We start from the raw sequence: 18,136 nt of genomic DNA on the forward strand, positions 1-18,136 counted from the left end.
TGCAGTGCAATCGCTCGGGTTCAGTTACAGCCCAACGCCTTGCTCGGGTTCAGTTAGAGCCCAACTCCTCGTACACACACGCGTATGTACGAGAGAAACGCGCATCGCTCGGCCCCCGACCACCCACCGTAACCGGGGACTCCCCGATATTTTCTGCGCCCTCGCTTCTACCACGGTTTTTTCCGTCATGGACGGCCCAAAGAAAGTCATGCAGCTGCGTTTCCGGCCCGCCTAGGACGAAAAGCCCATTTTCTGTCATGATTTTTTGTCATAGAAGTAGGACCCCACCACATCTATGATGATACCGGGTTTTATCACAATTATCGTCATAGAAGTGTCATAAGTATGACGGAAAAGATTTTCGTTCGGCCCAAAATGTCACGGATGTGTCTTTTTTTTGTAGTGAAATGAGTCGATCAACTCCAACGGCATAGCTGAGTGCATGACAACGACCTACCGCAGCTTACTCTTCGTCTGAAAATTCTGCAACATAATACGTTGCAGCCTGTGTAGGTCAGCACATGGAATATGCTGGCAAAATAACACTATAGAGACTTGAACAATGTAACTGCTATAACTATATGCATATTTGGCTGGTGGAGGCTCTATGGTTATTTTTGCAGAAAGCTAGTTTTTCCCTACAACAAAGGAATAGATTTATTTAACTACAAAGTTTGTTGAAAACATTGAGAAGGTTCCTCCACCTCAATCCCAAATTAATAATTATCAACCCAACAAATTAATTAAGTAGAGTGATGAGATCAAATCAATAATTCAAGTACCAGATACTCAAGATGTCCATAACCGGGGACACGACTAACCATGATTAGTTTATACACTCTGCAGAGGTTTGCGCACTTTTCCCCACAAGACTCGATCTCTTCCATTGGATTTCTCGCACTACATGATGTTTGAGAAACGGATGATCAAGACACAGTCTTTCCGAAGCATTAACTCTTTACTCTGGGTAGACAGTACCACCTACTTTCCCCTACATCTGCTAGCCTACCACTGAAATAGGTCACACAACATACTCAACTATGCCAGAGCCCATAATGGCTTGTGGCTGCACACGGAAGTTTCTAGCATGAATAATCTTATGATCCCTTTGAGCCTGGGTGGAATTCCATAGGATGATCACATTGGTACTCTGGGATATCCCAGGACAACGCTGGATTGCTCCAGGTGCCCAAACAACCACTGGGTGCTCCAGGGTGCCTCAACCAATCCACCCAGATGTATATTTAAGTAGCTACCTTAAGTTCAACCATTAGTAAATGATAAATCTCACATCTTTCATGGATCTCTCAACCCCAAACCACGTCTACAAGCATAGCATAGCAGTATAAGCATAACGTACAAGTAACTCCCAGGGTTTTAAATAAAGACAATAGGTTCTACCTCATCAACTACTTCCTGATACCCACATGTTATCAAATCCTAACCATGCAGTGTTTGTGGACTGAAACTAATGCATAAAAACTGGGTAATAAAGGGTATGATCAAAGTGTTACTTGCTTTGCTGACGATCTGAAAACCCTAGTGACTCGTAGTAGCACGCTTCGCACTCCGGAAACTCTATCATAAACAAACAATAACATACATAGCACTCTAGCATAAGATGCAAGGGTAAACTCAAGAGAAAAGATCCAAACTGATAGTTCAACTCAAGAGCTTTGATTTGCAAAAAGAATCAATCCAATCGGAGTTACGAAACTCAAACTACGATCAAAAGAAATTTGAATTCAAATCATCTTGAAACCAAATTTTAAATTGTCAAAACCATGTTCAAGTTGATTATCTGGAAAGAGGGGAACAAGACGAAGGTTTTGGCGTTGGTCTCACTGGATTTGGACGAACGAGCAAAAAGTAACGAGGGTTTGCAGATCAGGGACTAATCTGTGATAAAAATAAGCACGGATAGGTCCCTGGCCGAAAATAAAATAAAAATAAAAACCTAACGAATGAACGTTCACGACGGAGACCTAATGAACGAACGTGTTCGTTAAGACGAACTAAACAGAGAACGTTCGCCAACTAGCGAACCCTAAAAAACCAATCTAAAACCGATGAACCAAAAAAACCGACGAAACCCTAAAAACCGATCTAGGTTTTTACCTAAAACCGGCGAAAACCAGCGGGGTCGGTGGCGAGGTCGACGGCGGTTTCCGGCGAGGCGGCAGCGGCGGCTCGCGGCGGCGGGGCGACGATGCGGTGGCGCGGGGTGGCGACGGCAAGCGGCGGCGGCGCGGGCGGCAGTGCAGCGCGGCGACGGCGGGGCTAACGACGGCGGCGCGGGCGGCAGTGCAGCACGGTGACGGCAGGGCTAACGGCGGTGGCGCGGCGCGGGTTAGGAGGCAGCGACGGCGGCAGGGTTTTTTGGGGAGAGGGGGCGGAGGCGGTGGCTTATAAAGCCCGAGGGGGGCTGGCTTGGGCGAGGGGGCGCCGGGTCGGCCTCGGGAGGCGTGTCCACCTCGGACACGGCCGGCGGCGGCTGGGCGGCTCCCGCGCGGGGGAAAGGCGGCGGCGGCCTGCTGGGCTGGCTGGGCCTAACGGCCCGGTCGGTCCGAAACTTTTTTTAAATAAAATTTAACCCGAAAGAAAAATCCTAGTAAAATATAAAAAAGAATTCTAAAAATACCAGAAACAATTTCCGCCGTCTAAACCTAATATTTAGAACAAGCTGAACATTTTTCCGGCCTAAAACTACAATTTTCAAAAATGCATATTTTTCTAATTCAAATAAAATAGCAAATAAAATATAAATAAAATAATAATTTGATTTTAAAATTTCTTCTCCATTATTTCTCTCTTTTGAAGAAGTTCTTTTATCTTCTCTCATTTATTTTTTATTATTGGAGAGAAAAATATTAAAATCGAATTGATCCTCTTTTCAAATTTGATAAAAGTTCAAATATGAAAATTTGTGAAATCCCCAACTCTCTCCTTGGGTCCTTGAGTTGCTTAAGATTTCTAGGATCCCAACCAAAATGCAAATAAAAATATGACATGCATATGATGACCTATGTATAACATCCAAATTGAAAATTGGGATGTTACACGTCCATGGCCAGCCATTTCTTGTTGGCGAATACTTTGATTAGTGCAGCTCCAGTTGCCGCGAGTTACATGAATATTGCATGGATCAAAAGTCAGCATGTCATCATGCTTTGCTAGTCCACTACAATAGAGATCATTTTCAACACGATGCTGGTTCCATCAATGTGAGTTTCGAGGACTTACATCTCTTCTTCAACTTCAACGTGCTCGATGGCACTCTTGTTAGATGCCTGATTTTGTAAGTACTTAACAAGCTCTGATCAACTTCTCCATACAAAGCTGTAAATGATAAACATCTAACTGCATTTTATTCCTCTCAGGGGATTGAATGCGCAGAGAAGAAAAATGGAGAGTGTGTATTTCATAGATCCTGCATTAGCAAATGGCACAACATTAGATGGTAAGGACCGATGGGACTGGGCCGTTAACACGGTCGTCCCTATCTTCGAAAACACGTCCCATGCAGAATCATTTCTCTGGCCATATCATGAACGGTAAGTCAAGTAAACAACCACGCATACACTGATTGTCTTTCAGATTTCGACATCATTCGTAAGTTCATGGCCTTCTTAATATGTAGCAATCACTGGATATTGGTATTCATTGCTCCAAACAAGAACACAGTTTACTACATCGATTCTCTCAGAGAGTTAACAAACGCTCAGGAACTGACACATGTTCAGCAATTCTTGGATAGGTATTGAATTCTATGATGTTGAAATTAATTTGCATTCATATCTGATTCAATAATTGATGTTGTCAAAATTCATCATCATTTGCAGTGTGCTCGCATTGTGGAAAAATAAACCAGGGAACCTGTTCAAGAGGGAACTACCTCTGCAGCACGAGATCGTTTCTCCGGTAACACACCGAAATCCATTATTTTTGGAAAATTTATCCAACAGTCTGCAAATACCTTTGCTTACGCTAGTCAAATGTTCAAACTTCTAAATAAACCTCTTTCTATTTTGTCCAAAGAAAAAATAATACATCTAACACCGGTTAGGTTGTTCCTAACAGGACACATACATTACTAATTTTGTACAAAAAAATTCAGTGTCCTCAGCAAGAAGCAGGGACCAACCTTTGTGGATACTATGTTTGCAGACACAGGATCTCCATCTGCAAATCTGCTGATAGTGGTGACGATCCTCGCGAATTAGTACCAGTAAGTCTATCTTAATTAATATCTTCTACTCCACTCATATGGCACATTCTGATCTTAAAAATACTACAGCTCATCTTAAAACTGAGGACCCCTGAACCGCTCCCGGCTAGTCAATTGCTGATGGTTCGGAGATTTATCAGCGACTTCTTCCTGGATCACTACATCAATCCCACTGGTGATAATGAAGATTTCAGCATGTGTTCTCCTGAAACATTGAGTAAGAGTTAGCCGCTAAACATATAACGCATGGATCCATTGTTTTCCATCTGATGAGGTCTTCGTATTTCGTACACTATGATTAATTATGTAATGCATATATGTGTGGACAAATCATTGCAATTTAGCTACAATATGTTCAATTGCAATTGTTGCGAAATCTGATGAATGTTCTTCATGTGGACACTATTTGTTCAATTGAATATTGTGGCAAATTTCCATTTTGCGTGCCGATTCAAAATAGGATATTTTTGTTTATTTGTTTAATTGAATATTGTGGCGAATTTGCTTTTTGCGTGCCGATTCAAAATGGGATATTTTTGTTTTAACCTGGCAATTGCTCCGCACACGGTTCAACTGAAAGAGTGTGTGCGATCCACATCGAAAAGCATACGTCAATCATAGCGGAACCGTCGGTGATACACAGCAGATCACAAATGATTTGCAGCGCTACTACGTGTTCGTAGGGTCTCCGGAACCATTTGTGATATCGCGTATCGCACACAAGAACTGGGAGTAAACCGTGCCCACTGTAAAATACAATCCCAGTCATAATTTTTTTCAGGAAACGTGTGGGATCCCAAACAAAAAGCACACGTCACTCTTGCGGCAACCGTCGGTGATACCCAACAAATCACAAATGGTCTGCAGCACTTGTATTTGTGTAAAGGAGCTCCTAAACCATTTGTGGTAGAACATTATCGCAGGCGGTAATTGTTGGCAAACGTGTGCGATGGAGTCTAGCATGGCAGACGGGTTACGCAGAAAACTCGTGTGCGATGGGGCACAAATCGCACACAGTTCATATGTTGGCCCGTGTGCCTTACATACTATTTCCCGGACGGTTCGTTACGACAAACCGTATGGTTTAACTTCATCATTAGAAACACTTAATCACCGATACCACACGTGCGAAAGAACTTAGTGTGTGCTGCATCGCACACGATTACATTTTGGAAGGCCTCTGGATCACTGCTCCATATCCCCGACGGTTTCTGGGTCATGTGGGAAGGACACCCTATCGCACACACTCACTTGGCGACGGTCCCAAATGCCGTCGCGGAAAGGGGTTAAAAATTGTTTGTATAGCATAGACGCGTACCAGTGTGTCTTATATATTCAGGATAATTTAAAATTCCAAATGCGGCAAGGCCGAGAACACTCACGACCTACATATGCATACAATTATAATAAAATATAAGCTAAAAGGCTGCGCTGGGGGCCTTCCGACGATGGTCTTCTCGGACTCCATGATCAGCATAGCACCCTTGCGGCCGTTCACTCCGAGTGTCCCGACCCGCCTCTGCCTACGGAGCTGCTGGCGCTGGGAGGCTCTTGGGGCTGCTGGGCCTCTTCCAGAAGAGCTTGACAGTGTGCAATCACGCGCATGACAACTCCACGGAACCGCTCCATTTCTATGTCTCTGGCCTGGTAGCAAATTCTGTCGATCACCTGCATCCTCAATATATCACGTTGGCGATGTTCTACTTCGTCGGGGACGTCAACTCCGCCAAGGATGCGCTCGAGCCTGGCCACCACATCATCGGGATCGAGGTTGACATGGCCGCCGCGGGCAATGATGAAGCTACAAGCTGCCTTTGTCTTGGCTGAATCGCAGAGGTCCTCCGCCCATTCCTTGCAGGGCATCAGGCTCTCGATGAGCACTGGTGACGGCGGTTCTTCGGGTGTGTCGTCAATCATGCCTCCGAGCAGCTCTGGATCTTTTGCACGGTGGATGGAAAACTGCTCGTCACACCTCCTCTGCAATATGTCGATTGTGCTCCCAAGGACTATGACGCCGATATCACTGCCGATGGGCCATGGTGCCTGCACCGGCCGATGAAGCTCTTGCTCCCCGACCTGCTCCGGCTCGTTCTCCTCGCTGAAGATGTAATGTAGGTAGGTGTCAACGTCGAAGCTTTAGTCGTTGCCTGGCATGCTTGGAATAACTAATGGTAGATGGGTCAGGACTAGATCATCGCAGAGTGTCGCAGCGGTGCGTTGCCGCCTGGGCTATATGCAGCAAGCCGTTAGCTGGTGGCGGGAAACCGGTGAGGGAATAGGCGTGGATTTTATAATTCACCCATGTGCAGCGCGGGAAGCATTCGCTGGAGCGCGGGAAGCATTCGCTGGAGCGCGGGAAGACTAAGTGGAGCACACACACAACCCGAATACCGTATCCGGTGCCACGTGTTATTTATCACACAAGTGTTAACATAAGGAAATGCATGTGTAACTTACTAATCATCACACACGAGTACTCGCAGACGCATCATGTGCGATACTCCTAGCCACCGCAAGCAACTAGTTTGCATTTTTCAAAGTTTTTTGTACACACAAAATCGCACACGAACTAACTGTATTAACCGTCTGTGTTGTAAATTCTCATCGCAAACAGTTCATCTGAGTCGGTTGTTTGCCATGTATCACACACATCTTGTTAAGTTGAACCGTTTCTGTTGCGTTCGCTAATCAAAAACAGTTCGTCCGAATGAACCGTATGCCCTATATCACACACACCTTGATTTGGCTAAACGTTTATGTTGCACTCCCTAATAGCAAATGGTTCATCGGAGCAAACTGTATGCCGTATATCGCACACACATTGACATGGCTTCCCGTTTCTATTGTTCTACCTCATCGCAAATAGTTCGAACGGGTTAACCGTGTGCCCTTCATCGCACACACTACTAAAATCTGAACCGTGTTTGATGCATCCTCCATCGCAAACATTTTGCACCTTTTTTGACGGTTTTTTACACCACCGTTTGGGATGATTGCATCGCACACAGTTTTGTCAAAGGGTCTCTGATCATAGTGTCGCGTTAGCAGCATCCTGTAGTAGTGGTCACCTGGTTTCTGGGTCCCACCTGTCAGTTGGCAGAGCAAAGAAATCAGTTAAACAAAACTTTACGCAGGCGCGACAGGAGTCCAACCCTTGCGCGCGAACCACCCTGGCTGTGTATGTGAGTGCATGCACATGTACTCCCTCGGTCTTCCAACAAAGACTGTACATCGGCTAAAAACAAAGAGTATACATCTACACTTCCAATGCATTTAGCTTTTAATCTAAATCGATATTGATTGACTAATGCACCAACTTGTGTGCTGGCTATAGGCTACATGTCTAACCTTAATTACAGCATGCAACAACCTTCATTTAATCTTCTTCTCTCAATGGCCGCATGCACACATAACTCTGCTACTCTTGGGCGTTAATTATGCCCTGGTCAATGTGTAAATCGCTAAATGTACAATCTTTCACGGACATAGGGAGTAGGTTGAGCACTTGAGCGTGAACGTGTGTGTTGCGTCGTGTGCCATGTGCCGCATGGGTGCTTGAGTGTTGCGTGCGCCCATGTGTACATGTGAGTGTTGCATGTTGCATGCATGCATGCATGCATGAGGCTTTTACTCCCTCCCATTGACATGTTCATATTTCAAGCTTCCTCTGTTCCCTCCATATGGTGATACTCCCTTTGTTCCCAAATACGGAGTAAAAGCCTCCCTCTGTTCCCAAATATGGAGTATTTGTCTTCTAGAGATTTCAACAAGTGACTACGTACGGAGAAAACTGAGTGAATCTACACTCTAAAATATGTCTACATACATCCGTATGTTGTATTCCATTTGAATGTCTAAAAATACTATATTTAGGAACGGAGGGAGTAGCAAATAAACATTAAATTCTCTTGTTTTTCCTCCTTGGTCACGGTGCACAACCAAAGATGACTTATTCACATGGATGGAGGGAGTAGATGGTCAAAGTTTGACACAAAATTAATGCATTGGTAAACATAATTTTTTGAGGAAAACGAGTGCATTTATGGAGTGTTTTTGCAAACTACAAAAATTATTCCACCACTCATCATCTACCTTGGTTGATGAGATTTTTGAATTAAGCCCTATAAACTGGAAAGGAGATAGTACTAGTACTCCAACATGATTGGCGCCGGGTGCCTTGGCCAATGTTTCATCTTGTTGGATAGGATGAGCGTACAATCATAGGATACTATAGATAGGAAGTCTTCGCGAACCATCTCGGTCAGAGAGAACTATTCAACTAGTCTTCACAGTGAAGTGACAATACACGCAGCAGCAGATGGGACACTTAATTAATAAGCTGAACCAACGTGTTCGTGTTACTAAATCAGCCTTACCCAGTACTGCCATCATGTTTGCTAGTGGAGCACGCTTCGGCAAATACGCCTACGCACCTCTCTCCTCCATTAACTGACATATGGGCCCTCTTGAGGTAGACCCACATGTCATTGGCGTAACTATTTAAACTCTGAAAGACGGTATATCCTCGTAGTAGTAGTAGTAGTAGAATTGAGATTTAATGCACTTTCTTCCCCGTCTTTCACTCTTCTTCCTCCTCTCTTCCCCATCGTCGGTCACACACCATTTCCCCCCGCTCACTGCTCGCCCGCCCGCGCCATCTTCCTTGGTAGCTCGCGCGTACCATATCGCCACGCTCATTGCTCGGCCACACACGCCATCTTCTTTGCTTGCCTGCTGAATCCACTTCCTCGCTGGCACGCAGGCACCGAAAACCCCAATCACTCAGCGCCCTACAAAACCCTATGGCATCACTGACCGACACGCAGAGCCGCAATTGGAATTCCGTCCCCGATGTTCTCTTGGAGAAGATCGGTAATCGTATGGACCTGCTCAGCACCATCCGTCTGGCCGCGTGCTCGGTGTCTTTGTACCGTCTACTCGTCTGCAACCAGCCGGCTCTTTTCAAGACACCATGCTTGCTGATGCATGATCCTCGCAGGTGGCCCAGACACCGACTTGACGATCCTATGAAGGTTGCCGTGGTGCCCCTCGACATGCTACCACTACCTGTCCACCTGTCCTTCATGCGCGGCCACTACTGGGCGGGCATGAAGGCCAACTAGATCATCCTCATCTACCAATTCGGCAGTCCGTGGCGTCTCATGGATATCTACAACCAGCAAGAGATCACCCTTCCATCGTTGGATACCACCGCCATCGAGCCTCGGGGCCCGTCGGACACTCCTGCCTACTACGCACGAGACACGTCGAGCTTTTGGCTCGACCTCTGTTTGCTTAAAGTTGTAATCTGCGAAGTGCCCACGCCATCAGAGGACTACATGGATTACAAGCTCATTGCCTTGTTCAACATGGGATTAGTCTATCTGGAATCCAGTCACCATACATAGTTATGGCTCATTGTCAATCATGTTGAGGCAACATTTCTGTCTGGTGCTATAGTGCACGATGGCATCATTTACGCCATCAAAGCACAGATTGGCTGCCTATACTGGTGGAATCTATCGTCGTGTAATTGTTCTATCTCATCTCATGTTTACCTTATGAATATGACTGCCTGTTCATTGTTACAAATTTAGAATAGATAGTATGTCTATAAACACATCATTGCTATATGTTCCTCTCATTTCCTAGACTTTTATGACCACCCATGTTATTGTTAGAGTTGATATGAGAACAATTGGCATCTAATGATTGTTAGAATAGATATTATGAGCATAACCTCATGATTGCTATATGTTAATCTCATTTCCAAGATTTTTATAACAACGCAGGTTATTTCTTAGAGTTGATATGAGAACAGTAGTAAGTGCTATGGTAGAATATGAGTAGGCCCTGTCATAGCTGTTTTCCTATCATTGTTACATGATGTTTGAACCATGACATATTGCTAGAATATGAAAGGCATTGGCTTATTTTTTTTAACTTGGGGTATGATTATGACCACGACATTGCAATTCTCCGTCTATGATATGTGTCACTTTTATAATAATCCTAATTCCACACATACTCTGAACATGATTGTTTATTTTTGTCCTTTTGGTATCCAATTTGAATTGTTGCAGCAGACGCAAATGCACTGGCCTTCATGATTCCAGGACCTGGAATCATACCAGCCGATGGGTGGTGGTTTATCACTCGTTCAGCTGACGTCGGTCATTTGATGCTCATTCGAACGTACCAAATTGACCAAACCATTACATCAAACCACATGCAGTACAATGCCAGGGGCGTTCGTGACATTGATGGCTATGGCTGCTTTGTGTTCGAGAAAGATCCCAACTCCGTTGGGCCAGGCGTATTCAACTGGAGGCGGCTGGGTTTACAACCTCGGCAACCACTCCGTGTTCTTCGGGCTCAATTATCCGATCGTCTAACCAATCATCGATCATATCACCGATGATGATTACCGTGCTATGCAACTTCCATTCGCCAGGGGAACTGTGTTTACACATCATACCATGGGTTTCATGAATCACCATATCCAGAGATTCGTCGACACAACTTGTTGCCAGGTAATCTTCAGTGTGTGAAAGGCATCAAGCTTCCATGCGATGGATGGCTTTTGCAAACCCGACATGCGGCGATGTGGTTCATGCCAATAGCAAATATGCACAACTTGATTCGTACTGATATCTAGACTGAGCCATGTATCCTGCTGCTGTAGCACGACCCGCTTTTGTTGGATATTATGTACTGTTGTTAGTTTGATGCACTCCTCTGGTTTGAAGGATAGATACCTTTCTAGGATCAAGTGCATCCTAACTCACCTGCGTAGGATGTACTGATAATGATGGTGGAGATGTGTTGTGCAGAAGCCATATATATATATATATATATATATCAATTAGGCTTCAAGTGCGAACTTGACCTAGGTTAAAATGTGACACTAAATATGACTAGTAAGTAGTACAGTAGCAGTACTAGTATACGTCGGTCAAATTATTCATCATGTCCACACAATGAATTGACGTGACAACACGCTGCGCGTGAGATAACACAAGAATCTCGGCGGCGTGTTCGGGTATTGTGGACTTCAGATTTGGAGTACCACTTATCTGTCGAAATCTTTCATCATTCACTTAAAACAGTCGATTGATCATAAATTGAGTACCATATAACTGGAATTAACCTGTCGGCGTCCTGGGAACGGGGGTCCCCAGACTTGCCTGCCTGCGGCCCACGGCGTGGCTCCACCAGTGGCCTTGTACGACCCATCTTCATCAGTAAACGCTCAAGACCCTCGCGAGGGGCCAAGCCTCGCGAGGCGGACAACACAAGACCTCCTCGGGGGCGGCCTCACCAGGCCGACTCGCGAGGGGCGGAGAGATCAAGGCGAGGGGCACCTCGCGAGGTTCCTGTGATGCAAGCCATGACGACCAAGGCCAGGCAGGCGCCAGCGCGCGTAGTGTACTTGTTCCCCTTTGGTGCTAAAGAGGCAGGCGCAGGCGAGGTGTCCCGAGGCATCATGCAAAGGTTTCCACATCGGTGCAACAAGACCAAGAGCAGCAGGACGGCAGGACGGAGGTCACCGTGGAGCCCAGGACGGCGTCACCACCAGAGCCTTTGGCAGGCGAAGACCACCTTTAGTCAGGATAACTTGTACTGGTTGTCTCCCTTCAAATTTGGCCGTTGTTGGATCCCTTCCCGCCTACATTTGGGAAGAGGACCAGGGCCTCTATAAATAGGACTAGCCACCACAGTAGGGGGAAACTGACCTTGGATCAGATCCATTCCACCCTCACACACACAAGCTCATCGAGCCCAAGAACACCTCTCCTCAGGAGGCTGTTCTTCCCTTGTACTTGTTCATCCTCAGCCCAAGAGGCAATCCACCACACCACACTAGAGTAGGGTATTACACCACATCGGTGGACCGAACTAGTATAAACCCTGTGTTCCTTGTTCTGCGAGTTCGATGTGCCGAGCCTTGAGATCGTGGTGAGACCATGAGCTAGGGGGAGGAGAGATCTTCGTGCACACGCTAGAGTTCGAACCTCAAGGGTATTGCCGGAACCCGAAATCGGACATTTGGCGCACCAGGTAGGGATGCGCTAATGCTTTCTTTCCGTCGATCCACGCTCCGCCACCTCCGCGCCTTGTTCCCATGGCCGGCGTTGCTTCCCCGGCTGGGATGACGGATGCCCACGACGGCGCCAGGGGGCTCAGGGCCTTTGCCCCCGCCTTCCGACAGGTACAATGGCTGCCCAAGTTCAAGTCGGAGATGCCGCCGCGTTATGATGGCACGGCAGACCCGTCGGACTTCCTGCTGGCATAAGAACAGGCCGCCCTGAAGGCTGGGGGCGAAGACAAGGGCATTGCCAACTGGCTTCCCATGGCCCTCGCTGGTGCAGCACGCTCCTGGCTGCTCGCCCTCCTAGGATCCTCAGTGGCATCTTGGGAGTAGCCGCGCGGCCTCTTCGTCGCGCGGTTCGCGGCGCCGATGCCCCTCGCCGTCGCAACCCTCCTCGGCGGCTCGCAAGCACCGCCCTCGGACCGTCACACCAAGAAGTTCTTTCGCCAGATCGGCGCCGCTTCCGTGCAGAAAGGAGCTCCCCCGGGTTGGGCGGCGCCCAAGGCCGACCTCACCTTCGACTCGGGGGATCACCCCGTCACCACCGACGGCTCGGGCGTGCTTCCAATGCTTTGCACGCCCACCATCTGCAATGTAGCTGTCACCAAGACCCTCATCGACGGTGGCGCCGGCCTCAACGTGCTCTCTGTGGAGGCTTTTAGCCTTCTTCATGTACCACTCGAATGGCTCTGCCTTAGCAAGCCCTTCTCCGGGGTCGGCGGTGGCTGCGCCAGCCCCCTGGGGCAGATCCGCCTTCCCGTGACCTTCGGCACTCGCAACAACTACTGCACCGAGCTGATCGACTTTGACATCGCATGCATTGGCCACCCGTACAACGCCATCCTCGGGTACCCGACTCTGGCTCAGTTTATGGCGGCGACCCATCCGGCCTACAACCTCATGAAGATTCCTGGGAGCAAGGACGTGCTCATCGTAGTTGGAGACACCAAAGAGGCTCTGGCGGCGCTCAAGCTTGCCCTCAAAACCGCTGCGGCAGTGCGACTGGCCGACGAGGCCACCCCTGGAGCTAAGGAGGTCGCGCCAGCAGAGAAGAAGCAGTTGTTCATTCAAGACCGGCCGAAACCAAGTAGGTGCTGGTCGAGGAAGATGGGTCCTCAGGAGCCACCTTCATCACAGGAGCCAACCTCGACCGGGATTAAGAGGAGGCATTGGTGAGGTTCCTGTGCGCGAACAAGGATGTATTCGCCTGGGAACCCAAGCAGCTAGTAGGGGTCCCAAGAGGGGTGATCGAGCATCACTTGAGGGTGTGCGCCAATGTGCGCCCTGTGAAGCAGAGGGCGCAGCCACAGTCCACGGAGAAGCAGTCCTTCATCGTCCAAGAAACCCGCAAGCTGGAGGCAGCAGGTGTCATTCGCGAGGTTCGGTACCCTGAGTGGCTGGCGAACCCCGTCATCGTACCGAAGAAAGGCGGGAAGGACGGCATGTGTGTCGACATCACCAACCTTAACAAGGCATGTCCCCAAGACCTGTTCCCGCTTCCGCGCATCGACTAGATTGTTGACTCCACCATCGAGTGCGACTTGCTGTGCTTCCTGGACGCGTTCTCAGGCTATCACCAGATCAAGATGGCAGTATATGATGTGGAGAAGACGGCCTTCCTGACCCCGTGTGGGGTGTACTGCTACACTTGCCTGTCGTTCGGGCTGCGCAACGCAGGCGCGACCTTCCAACGGCTGAGGCACATCGCCTTGGGTCAGCAGCTCAGGAGGAAAGTTGAAGCCTACATCGACGACATTGTGGTAAAGTCTCGGGAGGCGAGAACTCTGATTCAGGACCTGGAGGAGACCTTCACAAGCCTGTGCCAGGTGGACCTGTGGCTCAACCCAGGGAAGTGCGTGTTCGGTGTCCCCTCCGGCAAGCTGCTGGGCTTCCTCGTGTCCCACAGGGGGATCGAGGTTAACCCCGAGAAGGTCAAGCCGATAGAAGACATGAGCCCACCACAAACTCTCAAGGAGATGCAGAAGCTTGCGGGCTACGTGACCTTGCTGGGGCGCTTCATCTCCAAGCTGGGAGAGCGGGCCCTGCCATTCTTCAAGCTGATGAAGAAAAAGAGCCCGTTCGAGTGGACCCTGGAGGCCGACCAAGCGTTTCAAGACCTCAAGAGATACCTGACCAGCCCTCCGGTGATGGTGGCGCCTCGCTGTCGGTGTCAAAATTGGCGGATCTCGGGTAGGGGGTACCGAACTGTGCGTCTAAGGTCGATGGTAACAGGAGATAGGGGATACAATGTTTACCCAGGTTCGGGCCCTCTCTATGGAGGTAATACCCTACTTCCTGCTTGATTGATCTTGATGAATATGAATATTACAAGAGTTGATCTACCACGAGATCGTAATGGCTAAAACCCTAGAAGTCTAGCATGTATGACTATGATAATGAGTATTCGGTCCTATGGACCGATCCCTCCGGTTTATATAGACACCGGAGGGATCTAGGGTTACATAAAGGCGGTTACAGAGAAAGGAATCTTCATATTTGGTCGCCAAGCTTGCCTTCCACGCCAAGGAGAGTCCCATCCGGACACGGGTAAGAGTCTTCGGTCTTTCTATCTTCACAGCCCATCAGTCCGGCCCATTGCTAACAGGCCGGACGCCTAAGGACCCCTTAGTCCAGGACTCCCGCAGTAGCCCCTAAACCAGGCTTCAACGACGAGGTGTCCGGCGCGCAAATTGTCTTCGGCATTGCAAGGCGGGTTCCCCTTTCCGAACTCCAAGATAGTCTTCGGATGCAACGATCGTGTCCGGATCTACAACACAAGTACCACACACAACCGCAGAGAGTATAACATTTCACGAGTCCAATCCGCTGACAACTTTTTGTAATGTGACATCACGTCGGCCCGGTCATTATTTCGAACCATTTTCGTCTGCCGCTCCACATTTCGAGACGCGGTTTCCATTGGCACGTCTTGTCGAAGCAGAGATTGTGTCCCCTTATTGCGGGATTCTCATCAATACGTACGTGGGTAATCCAATCATGCCATTTTACACAGCCCTTGGGAACAGGTGAGTTTTAAGGCGAGTGGGGAGGCGCTTGATATTCGTTGCCTTTATAAGGAGATAAGGATTCCTTTCTTTCACCCACACCTTCTCTCTTTCTCTGCCTTCCCATTCTAGAGCTCCAGCGCCCAAGTCTTCATCTTCTCCGTCCCAAGAAGGCACTCAACCATGTCCGGATCTGGAGCGCAAGGCAAATGGATGGCCTCCTCCGTCAAGGAGAAGGACATCACGAAGCTTCGGGAGGCCAGGTACCTGACGAAAGAAATCGCCCACCGGCTTCCGGCCAAGGGACAAATCGTTCCCACCCCGAAGCCCACTGAGAGGGTGGTCTTCATCCCTCACTTCGTCCGCGGGTTAGGGTTTCCTCTCCACCCTTTCGCCCGCGGACTTATGATCTACTATGGGCTAGATTTCCATGATCTAGCCCCGAACTCCTTCCTCAACATCTCGGCATTCTTTGTCGTGTGTGAGGCCTTCCTCCGCATCCAACCCCACTTCGGACTATGGCTCAAGATCTTCAACGTGAAGCCGAAAGTGGTGGATGGCCAACACGCGGAGTGCAGAGGCGCCATGGTGAGCAAGCTGCCCAACGTCACATGACCCAAGGGTACTTTTGTGGAGACTATCAAAGAGTGGCAGAAACAATGGTTCTACATCACAGAGCTATGCGACACCACTTGGGCGGCGGCTCCCGAATTCAAGTCCGGAGCACCAATGCGGCTCACCTCTTGGATAGAGAAGGGCCCAAATTGGTCTTCGTCGGTCGACCTTCTAGCACTACAAATGCGCATCCAAAGCATGGTGGATAAAAACATCAAGCTTGTAAACGTGATCCAGGTGATGCTAGTTCGCAGGATTCTTCCATGCCAGGGCCGAACTTGCCCTTTATGGGAATTCGATCCGGAAAAGCATAAGACCTTGGAAAGGCTCTTCGGGACCACGCACGAAGACATCCGGAAGGTGCTCTTCACGGGCAAGGAGACGCCGCCGGAGATAGACTCGGACCGCGGCACGATCTTGCCCATCCTGCCAGTCCGGTACGTCTTTCATGTCTCAAGGCGCATCCTCTACTTGCTGGCTCAAGGAAGATATCTAAACTTTACTATTTATTTTTTCAGGGATGGACAGAGAAAGCGGAGCGGATCAAGTGTTCGGCTCCTCAGCCCGAAGAACCACTCATCCCGCTTCTAGCGAAGATGCTGGTTCCGGCGCCCTACCAGGCGCCGGAGGAGAAGGCCAAGAAGAAGGCTAAGGGGGCCAAAAGTGGCCCTCGCCACAAGGGTGCTTCGGACGTAACGTCCGAAGACGACGAGACCCACTCCTCCGCCGCTGAGGACGACGAGAGGGAGGAGGAGGAGGAGAACAACCCCCCCTGATGGGGGAAGGAATAAGAGGGCGGCCTCCACGAATCTGGAGGCGGAGGAGTCCAAGAGGGGGAAGGGCTCCCTCGCGGATAACTCCGTGTGGGATGTCAACAGCAGTCCAGAGCGACGCCCCAGGACCAAGCCCCTGGCCGCATCGTAAGTACTAAAAACTCGTATACGTCCACGTATCCGGCCTCTCCGCTTCGTAGTATTAACATGTTAAATTATGCTATTGCAGTCCGGCCCACGACAGCTCCCTGCGATCCTCATCAGGAGGGTCGCTGGATTCGAAGGCGATGGCCAGCGAGTCGCCGCCGGCCGCTCATTCTCCCAAGGCCAAGGGCGACACCGAGGTGCTATCCCGAAGGACCTTCCCAGGCCAGGGAGAGGTTCAGCGGGCCATCCGGGAGGTGCCGGAGGGCGAAGCCTCCGTCGCCGGACACATAGCGGAACAGATCCCCATGGAGACGGGCGATGGGGGCCATGTTCAGTTCAGCCCCCAGCTGAATACGATTCCGGAGACCTATACGGCTCCGGAATCTGGCGAGCAACCTCCTTCGAAAGAAGGAGGTGCGCCCATTCCGCCGGTGACCTTTGTCCAACCAGAGGCACCGGATAATCTGCTGGAAGCGCTACGAGGTGCTTCCATTGTGGATGAACACCCTATCCTTATGGGTACGGTGATTGAGAGGGTTTAGTCCATCAAGAGCGGACTGACCGAAGCCTGCAGCAGCCTGCAGACAGGTTTTGAGGTAAGTGGCGCAATTTTATAAAAAGAGTGTCATAGTATAAATAGTAGCCCCTGAGACTCTGTCCGGTGTTCGGAAAGAATAGCCGGACAGAGGATCAAACCGTTTTTCGCAGGAGACTAACCATATGAGCCTGTGTGTTGAAACAGGCGTCGTTGCTGGCTGCGACCGCACACACTGTCGAAGTCCCCGGACTGAAGCAGAGACTGGAGCGGGCTGAGGAAGAGCTCGGCCAAGCGAGAAAGCAGCTAGAAGACAAGCAAGGTATGCAATGACCTGGTGTATATTCAGAAAGAATAAATGATGTTTAATGACTATAGTGCCATGATATTTGTAGGAGCGGCGACCGAGGTTGAGGTCCTTAAAAAGGCCCTGGCCGAGGCCGAGGAGAAAACTGCCAAGGAAAAGGCTGCCTGTGAGAAGCATGAGGCGAGGCTTGAGGAGGTCCAGCAAGAGCTCATGGATGCGGTGAAGAAGTGCGAGACCTTGGAGCGCGATGCGTCGGTTCAAGAGACTGAACTCGCCAAGGCTCGCCAGAGCACGGAAGAAGCCCGGGTTGAAGCCCAGGGCGCCCTCCAGGACATTCAGGAGGCCAAGAAGATCGCGGCGGGTAAGGCGTTTAGTGTGCAAAGCAAGTATGTAAAGAAGAAGTATCTCTTACTAACCCGGATTCGGAGTTCTCC

The sequence above is a fragment of the Aegilops tauschii genome, chromosome 7 (assembly GCF_002575655.3).
Source record: "Aegilops tauschii subsp. strangulata cultivar AL8/78 chromosome 7, Aet v6.0, whole genome shotgun sequence".
NCBI lineage: Eukaryota > Viridiplantae > Streptophyta > Magnoliopsida > Poales > Poaceae > Aegilops > Aegilops tauschii.